The sequence below is a fragment of the Pinus tabuliformis genome, chromosome 9 (genome assembly GCF_031772625.1).
Source record: "Pinus tabuliformis cultivar Carrire ecotype Pingquan chromosome 9, CPIR1, whole genome shotgun sequence".
Classification (NCBI taxonomy): domain Eukaryota; kingdom Viridiplantae; phylum Streptophyta; class Pinopsida; order Pinales; family Pinaceae; genus Pinus; species Pinus tabuliformis.
The window spans coordinates 602,939,089-602,947,351 of record NC_142307.1 but is presented as its reverse complement, the minus strand read 5'-3'; positions in this window follow the sequence as shown (position 1 = coordinate 602,947,351).

The window sequence follows — 8,263 nt, the reverse complement described above, 5'->3', positions numbered from 1 at the left end:
GTAAGATCTATCCTTAGGATCAGCTCTGACAAGGATATTTACTTCAGATCTACAAAATTTCATGGGGTTTTCAGTCTTAAGAAGCTTATCTCTAAATTAAATTTTCTTAAAAGGTTCAAGGTTTTCAGGCCAGTTGTCTGCTGCTACCTAGAGGGTTTGTTTTTCACAGAAAGGTTTCAAAATTTGTTTCAGGTGTGCACTGTTCAAACCTCCAGATCTGTATCCTTCAAGCTGTAGCACTACACACCAAAAACCTTCCATATCATCTCTGTCAATGCTGCTGCCACTCCAAAAATTTAAATTACGCTGCCCATTCTCCAAACCTGCAAAAGGAAAACACATTCTACTGCCTAGCATTCTCCACACTACCCAAACATTGGCCCAAACCTCCATCATCTACCCATCACTACGATTTGCCAGACCACCATTGCTTTCCTCATCACGGTGTCTTCTCTACTCCATCCTTCATTTTCCAGCATTGTCCTCCTCTGCTAGTGTGTTGCCTTCCCACGCATTTTTCTCCCACATCCTTTCCATTACCTTCCGCGTCCCCTCATCACTGCCCTCACCTGCACGTTGAAACCTCTGAGCCATCAAAGTTTGCTCCGTTTCCAAACCTGCGCAGCACACCAAACCTACATTCAATTTTTATTTTTTTTTTGTTCTTGGGTTAGCTTACGTGTGTAGTTTTATTATTACGATATATGGGTATGTGTTGGTCTTAGTTTAGTCTTAGGCTAGATAGTTCTTTTATTTAGTTAATTTAGAATTTTATTTAAGTTTTGTTTAGTTTTAGATTTCTTTAAATTTAGATTTAAATTTTTAAAAGTTTGATTTTAAAATAACATCAAAAAATCATAAAAATTAAAAATTAAAAAGGACATAGAGAGTTTTTTTTTTTTAGTTAGTTTTAGAATTAAATTTTAGATTTAGATTAGTTTTATATTTGAATTTTTTTTTTAAGTTAGTTTTTAGTTTTAGTTTATTTTCTTTTTTATTTAGTTTAGTTTAGTGTTAATAATTTTAGGTTTCATTTACTTTAATTTTTGCTTAGTTAGGTTTTGTTTTATTTAAAAATATAAAAATATATAAAAATAAAAATTTATTTTTTTTGAAAAGGATTAACTAAAAAAAAAAATTGAAAATTCATTTTTTGTCTTTGAGGTATTCATGTTCCACTTCTCTATAGTTAAATACACTTAAATGTTTGTTTAAAGATTAACTTTCGAAAAGTGGTGGATCATTGTGTGAACTGGTCAGCGTTTAAATTTTATGGTCATTTAAAGCATTTGATTTTTTGAAGTTTAACTGCTGGAAAATTGTTAAAGCATTGTGAGTTTAATGAATAGCTTATATTGCTTGGGATATTTGATGATAAATGATTGTTTTACATGGTTCATATTTCTGCAACATTTAATAAATAATCATTTAATCATTAACTCCATAAGGCACTGGTACATTAATTTCTAAAATCAATGAGGTGCTAAATTGCCTTGTTGTGTCTCCCGACCCAACTAGTCCACAGTTGCTCATCCTTTATCCCATAGGGTCTACCCCCCTTAGCCTCGAGAGACGGCTAAACAATGAGATTGGGGATCAGGGTGACAGCCCCCAGTCTAAGCATTGTCGTGCTGCTCAGACAATTTGTTCGACAATGTTTTTTGGCACCGCTGCTGGGGATAGAGTTTTTTTTGTCCTTGGTCCTTTCCTTTCGAGCTTTTCCATGTTTCACTTCCTATCCGGGTGGCGACTCCACTTCATGTATCATCTGCAAGAGTGTATACTAGAAGACATCCAAGAAGTTTGTGCAATCCTGCTCCTGATCCTGAAAGGGCTCTCCGGGTACGATTACAAAAACTTTCTTCTCGTACACTTCTTGTTAACCTCGGACAAGAAGCCCTCTCTGATATCCATTTTCTTCTTACTAGTCCAATTGGGCACGACATCTTGGATATCTATTCCCCTTGCGATTTTCCTAACATTCAAGGTTATCCCAATGATCTTCCAACAGTTGGGATAGATAAGCTGCCTAGCTTTCATGGAGATAACACAATTAGTGATAATTCACATCCGAGAGATTTTAGTATATTGATGGCTAAGTATGCAAGGTCTGCTGATTTCAATCGTGAATATGTTAGAATGACTCTTTTTATTATAACCTTGGAGGGCGATGCTCATGACTGGTTTTTAGAAAAGCCTCGGAATTCATTTAATTCCTTACAATCAATCATTAATTCCTTTAAGGGAAAGTATGGAGATAAGAGAGAAGGAAGACACCTCGTGAAAGCTATTAGCATAAAAAAAAGAGAGAGAATGAAACCGTTGAAGAATTTAACAAAAGGTTTAATGATATTATTAAAGAATTACTTCAAGATTATAAACCTACCGACAAATCTCTTTGAGATTTTTACATTGGTGCCTTTAGTCCTCAACCCTCTTATGAATTGAGGAGTGCTAGACTTAATGATTATAGGGATTTCCAAGCCTTAGCAATAGAGCTTGAAAAGGACAAGGCGGCATCTGGGAAGTCCGAGATCCCAGGTTTCGATAGGGCTGCTACGAAACTGAAAGAACCTAAAGGAAAAGCAGTTCAAGAGTCTGAAAGCGAGCTTATTCAGAAATTGCTCCAAAATATCGAAATCATGGAAATTAATCATAATAAGGAGATAGCTACTTTGCATAATAGGTTGGTCCAAATGGAAAGAGTGAAAACGCAAAATTTCCAACCTAGAAATAATAATAACAGAAATAGCAATTGGCAAAAGAAGGGTCAATCGAGTGAGCAGAGACCTCCTGATCCACTTACTAATTTGGTCGATAATGCTCCGCCTTACTGTCGGGTTTGTGATGCTCTTCATGAAAATGCCACTTGTCCCTTCGTTAGAAGAATTTTAGATAATGGAATGTTTGGGGCAGGTGATCAAATAATTTTAGTGGGTAACAAGTTTCCTTTGTCTATGGATGATTGGATTGAGGTCAAGGAAAATAGTCGTGACGTTATGAATCCCTCTTCAGCTTTTAGTATAAATAACCTTGAAAATGAAGATGACATTTTGGGTAAGTTATATGGTGAAAAACCCTCTCCAGAGCAAATCATGGAAATTTCCAAAGATAAAGGTTTAACCTATCAGAGAAGGGATAAATATCAGAGCAGGAATCAAATTCCCCCTCGAACTTTTAACCCTGGTTTAAACTTTGGATTAGATGTCGATTTGGGAAGTTGGTTTAACAATGTGAAAATTTAGGTTCCTGTTTCCAAGATTTGAAAATCCCTTCCCAAAGAGATAAGTTACTAAAAGCTATTCAAGGTCTTCAAGTAAATATTTCTCAACAGAAGACCCCAGAAGTTGACTATCACGATGCTCCCATATATTTGAAAAGTTTAGATTCGGATAACAAAGATCACCAACCTTTCGTTATCACCTTGTTGGTTAATGGATATAAATTGAATAATTGCGTTGGATTCTGGTGCATCAGCTTATGTCATGACTAAGAGGGTCATGGAACAGCTTAATTTAAGAGTTGCTAGACCCTACTACAATATATGTGCCATGGATTCTAAGAAGATTGAAGTTCATGGTCTAATCAAAGATTTACAAGTTCATCTATTAGTTTACCCAGACATCATGATCGTTATGGATATTATTGTTGTTGATGTGCCTGATGCCCGGGGTATGCTTTTATCCAGAAAGTGGGCCTTTGATCTAGGAGGAAGTATTCAAATGAATTGGTCATATGCTATGATTCCTTCTCCTAGAGGTGATGGTTTTGTAAGACTTAATAGAGAGCCCGAAAGAAAATTTCATGTTGAAGATCCTAAGAGACCTCACAAAGAGATAATTAAAGAACAATCTAACATTGGGAATTATGCTATCATGTCTAATTTCATAATTCCTCCTGATGATAAGATTAAGGATCTCAATGATAAAGTTTGGTACATGTATTTTGATGGTGCGTCATCTAGGCATGGTAAAGGTGTAGGGATAGTGCTTAAATCTCCCCTTGGTCACATCTTCAAGTTTGCCTATCGATTAGAATTTGAAGCAACCAACAATGTCGCTGAATATGAGGCTTTATTGTTGGGTCTTGAATTGGAAAAATCTTTGAGAATTAAGTTGCTTAGCATTAATGGGGATTCTGATTTAATTACCATGCAACTTAAAAATAAATTCACATGTAAAAATCAAAGATTAAGGAATTATCGAAATGCTGTGTGGGATACTATGGAACACTTTGATGCCCTTGACTTTGAAGCTATCCCAAGAGAGCATAACAGTTTGGTGGAAGAACTTACCGTAACTGCTACTACCTTCCAGTTATCTGATGAGCTAATTAAGGATAAGATCAAAATGGAAGTTATATTTAGACCATCCATTCCAGATAACTCAGAGCATTGGCAAGTCTTTAATGATGAAAAGAAAGTGATTCGTTTTATTGATAGTATGGATGAGTTTGAAGATTTTTGGATAAATTCTAAGGAGGATGGACCTGGTAATCATGAGTATATCATAAATCCTACTCCTAGGAATGTGGTTGCCTTAAAGCAGCATTTTGATCGTCATGATGCCACAAAGTTGAGAGAGGAAAATAAAATGGACTCAGGCGAATATCTTGAGATAAACATTCGTATCCCTGTGAACCCAAAGATTGTTAAAATTGGTAAAGGTACTAGTGTGAAGGAAAGAAAAAAGTTAACTAATTTACTTCTCGAATATCGAGATGTTTTAGCATTCCCTTATGATGAATTAAAAGGCTATAGGGAAGATGTCATGGAACATACTATTCCATTAAAAGATGAAAATGATAAACCCTTTCACTAAAAGCTTAGGTAGATTAATCCTAAGTTAGCCCCTTCGGTTCAGAAAGAGCTTTCAAAAAATGCTTTTGGCAGGAATTATCGCTCAAACAAGGCATTCGACATGGTGTTCCAATCTGGTGATTATTAGGAAAAAGAACGGTACAATAAGGCTTTGTGTCGATTTTCGAAATCTTAATCTAGCATGTAAGAAAGATAATTACCGTCTGCTGGAGACATTGTTGCAAAGAGTAACTGGTTCTAGAATGATGCCATTGCTAGATGGATTTTCTGGGTATAACTAGGTATGGGTTAAAAAGGAAGATCGTCACAAAACCACATTCAGCACACCATGGGGTACTTTTGAATACATTAGAATGCCATTGGATTAACCAACGTTGGGGCTACATTTCAAAGGGCTATGGATTATGCCTTCAAGGGGTTAATCGGGAAATTTATTGAAATTTACCAAGATGATCTTACTATATTTTCTAAAGATGGTATCAGTCATATAATCATCTTAGGCAGGTTTTCGATAGATGTAGAGAATACGGGATTTCTTTGAATCCAGCTAAGTCTGTTTTTGGAGTAACTGAAGGGAAATTACTTGGCCATATCATTTCTAAAGATGGAATCAAAATTGATCCTGAAAGAATTGAAGCAATCCAAAAGATTTCTCTTCCTCATAATCTTAAATACCTTCAGTCCTTCCTTGGAAAGAAAATTTTTCTTAGAAGGTTTATTCCAAATTACGCAGAAGTAGCTAAGCCTATTCAGAGTCTTCTGAAGAAAGATGTAAAATTTGTTTGGCAAGAAGAGAGCAAAAAGGCTTTTCAAGAAATCAAATGCACTATTGCAAGAGCCCCTGTCTTAGTTGGTCCCGATTATTCCAAGGATTTCATGATTTTTTCTTTCGCCTCTGAAGATACCATTGCTGGTGTCTTGTTACAAAAGTATAAAGATGGTCACGAGAAACTTATTTCTTTCATTAGTAGAGCGCTTCAAAATTCTAAATTAAAGTACGATAACATGGAAAAGCAGGCCTACGCCCTGGTCAAGTCTCTTAAGCATTTCAAAAATTATGTGGGTTATTCTAAAATCATTGCTTTTGTCCCACATTCTGCTGTTAAAGATATATTAACTCAAACCGATTGCTTAGGGACGCGCGCGAGGTGGGTTACTAAAATACAAGAATATGATTTGGAGATCAGACCCACCAAGCTAGTCAAAGGCCAAGGTTTGGCTCAAATGTTGACCTAAGGTAACAAAAAAACTCTTGGTTTGTTTTGTCTTAGCGATCTATCTTCGCCTGAGTTGCAAACATTAGGAGAGAATGAGTGGTACAATGACATTGTTTATTACTTGATGAATCTTACATGTCCTAACCATTTAGTTGCTGATAAGAGTAGGGTTCTTAGACTAAAAGCCACTAAGTATTACCTTCTGAAGGATGGCCTTAGATGGAGAAATCATAAGGGCATAGTACCTAGGTGTGCCAATGAAATTGAGTCCAAGAAATTAATCTTTGAGTTTCATTCAGGATTTTGTGGTGGTCACTATGCTGCTAGAACTACACCCACAAAATTCTGAGAGCTGGTTATTATTGGCCTTCAATTTTTTCTGATGTGCATAAGTTTGTTATAACTTGTTAAGCCTGTCAATTGTTCACTGGGAAACAGAAGCTTGCTGCCCTGCCCCTACAACCTGTCATTGTAGAGGCACCTTTTCAGCAATAGGGTCTGGACTTCATCGGGAAGTTCCATGAAAATTCTAGCAATGGCTACTCATGGATTTTGACTGATACTGCTTATTTCACTAAATGGGTTGAAGCCATTCTTGTTAAGAATGCCACTGAAAAGGTTATTATGGATTTCATTGAAAATAATATCATTACTAGATTTGGTGTCCCTGCTAAGATCACTACTGACAATGCCAAAGCTTTTAGTTCCTCAGAGTTTTTGTCTTTCTGTTTCAAGTACGACATTGTCTTATCTCATTCATCAAATTACTATCCTCAGGATAATGGTCTGGCTGAATCATGTAACAAGAATCTCATAACCCTTGTCAAGAAGATAGTAGGAGATAACAAGAGATCATGGGATAGCAAAATCAAGTATGCTTTATGCGCAGATAGGATCACTAGAAAGAAAGCTATTGGTAAATATCCCTTTGAATTAGTTTATGGCTTGGATGTAAGCTTACCTGTGCACCTGAAATTGCCAGCTTATCAGCTCCTTCAACATTTTTCTACTAATAAAGATGTTGTTCAAAATAGAATAGATCAAATTGTGGAGTTAGATGAAGCTCGTAGGATAGCTTTTGATGCTATATGTAAAAATCAATCTAACATTAAGAAAAGCTTTGATAAATCCTCTCGATCTAGATCTTTGCAGGTTGGAGATATGGTACTTCTTTGGGATTGCAAAAATGAAAAACTAGGAAAACATAAGAAATTCGACAGTTTGTGGCTGGGCTCGTACGTCATTCGAGACATTGCTGGACCAAACTCATTCCACTTGAGCAGATTGGATGGCGAACCACTTGCTTTACTTGCAAATGGCCAAATTCTCAAGCTATTCTTCAAAGATGATATCTGATGTCGTGGGGCATCCTCTGTATTGTATTTCTAACCTTACTCCTTGTCATTTCAACATTTTATTTCTGTTTTAGGATTAGATTTACTTTTCATGTTACTAGATAGTTAATAAATGAAGAGCTTATATATTTCATGTGCTTAATGTTATATGATGATTTTTGGATGGACACTACTTATTTTTGGTTCTGTGTTGCATGGATACAGATTCTGGATTCTCACATTCCTGGTCCCCAAGTAAAGCCAAATGTTGACCACTATGTGTTAACTACCCATAGCAGTACATCCCATTTTCTTCGCAAAAGGGATAGTGCTTGATCAATATGTCTGTGCCATTCGACAGTCATCGTTGACCCGATCATGTTATGTTGTAAACCCAGTCTAAATGTGTAAATTGTAAATAATCTTAGCATATCTGAATCATGTATCTAAACTTCCTAGGAAAACCTAATTTTCTAGTGATAATCAACGTTCCTGAAGGTTTTTTGTCTCACCGATCTATGATCGGTAGAGTTTTCCTTCAGCCTAACCCCAAAGCCGGGATGGATTTTGTCATTAGAATCTTAGGGGAATCCTACTGTCCTTCGATTCTATGTAAAATTAATTTGGAAATAATCCTAACTATTTGGTTAGATTATTACAAATTGGTTGATCTGCTAGATTATATTTGTGTCGCAGAATTGGGTGGTCTATGAGGGTCTATGTCAACTGGGTTTTCCCCCTTGAGATGTAAAATTGTAAAGTTCATGATGTAAAGTGTCTTGAGGGTTAGAAAATGTTTTATCCCCTCATAAGTCCTAGGTGATTTTTCCAAAGGCTAAGTTCGAGGATCCAATAAAAATAATAAGAAAATAATAAAAATTAAAAATTAATAT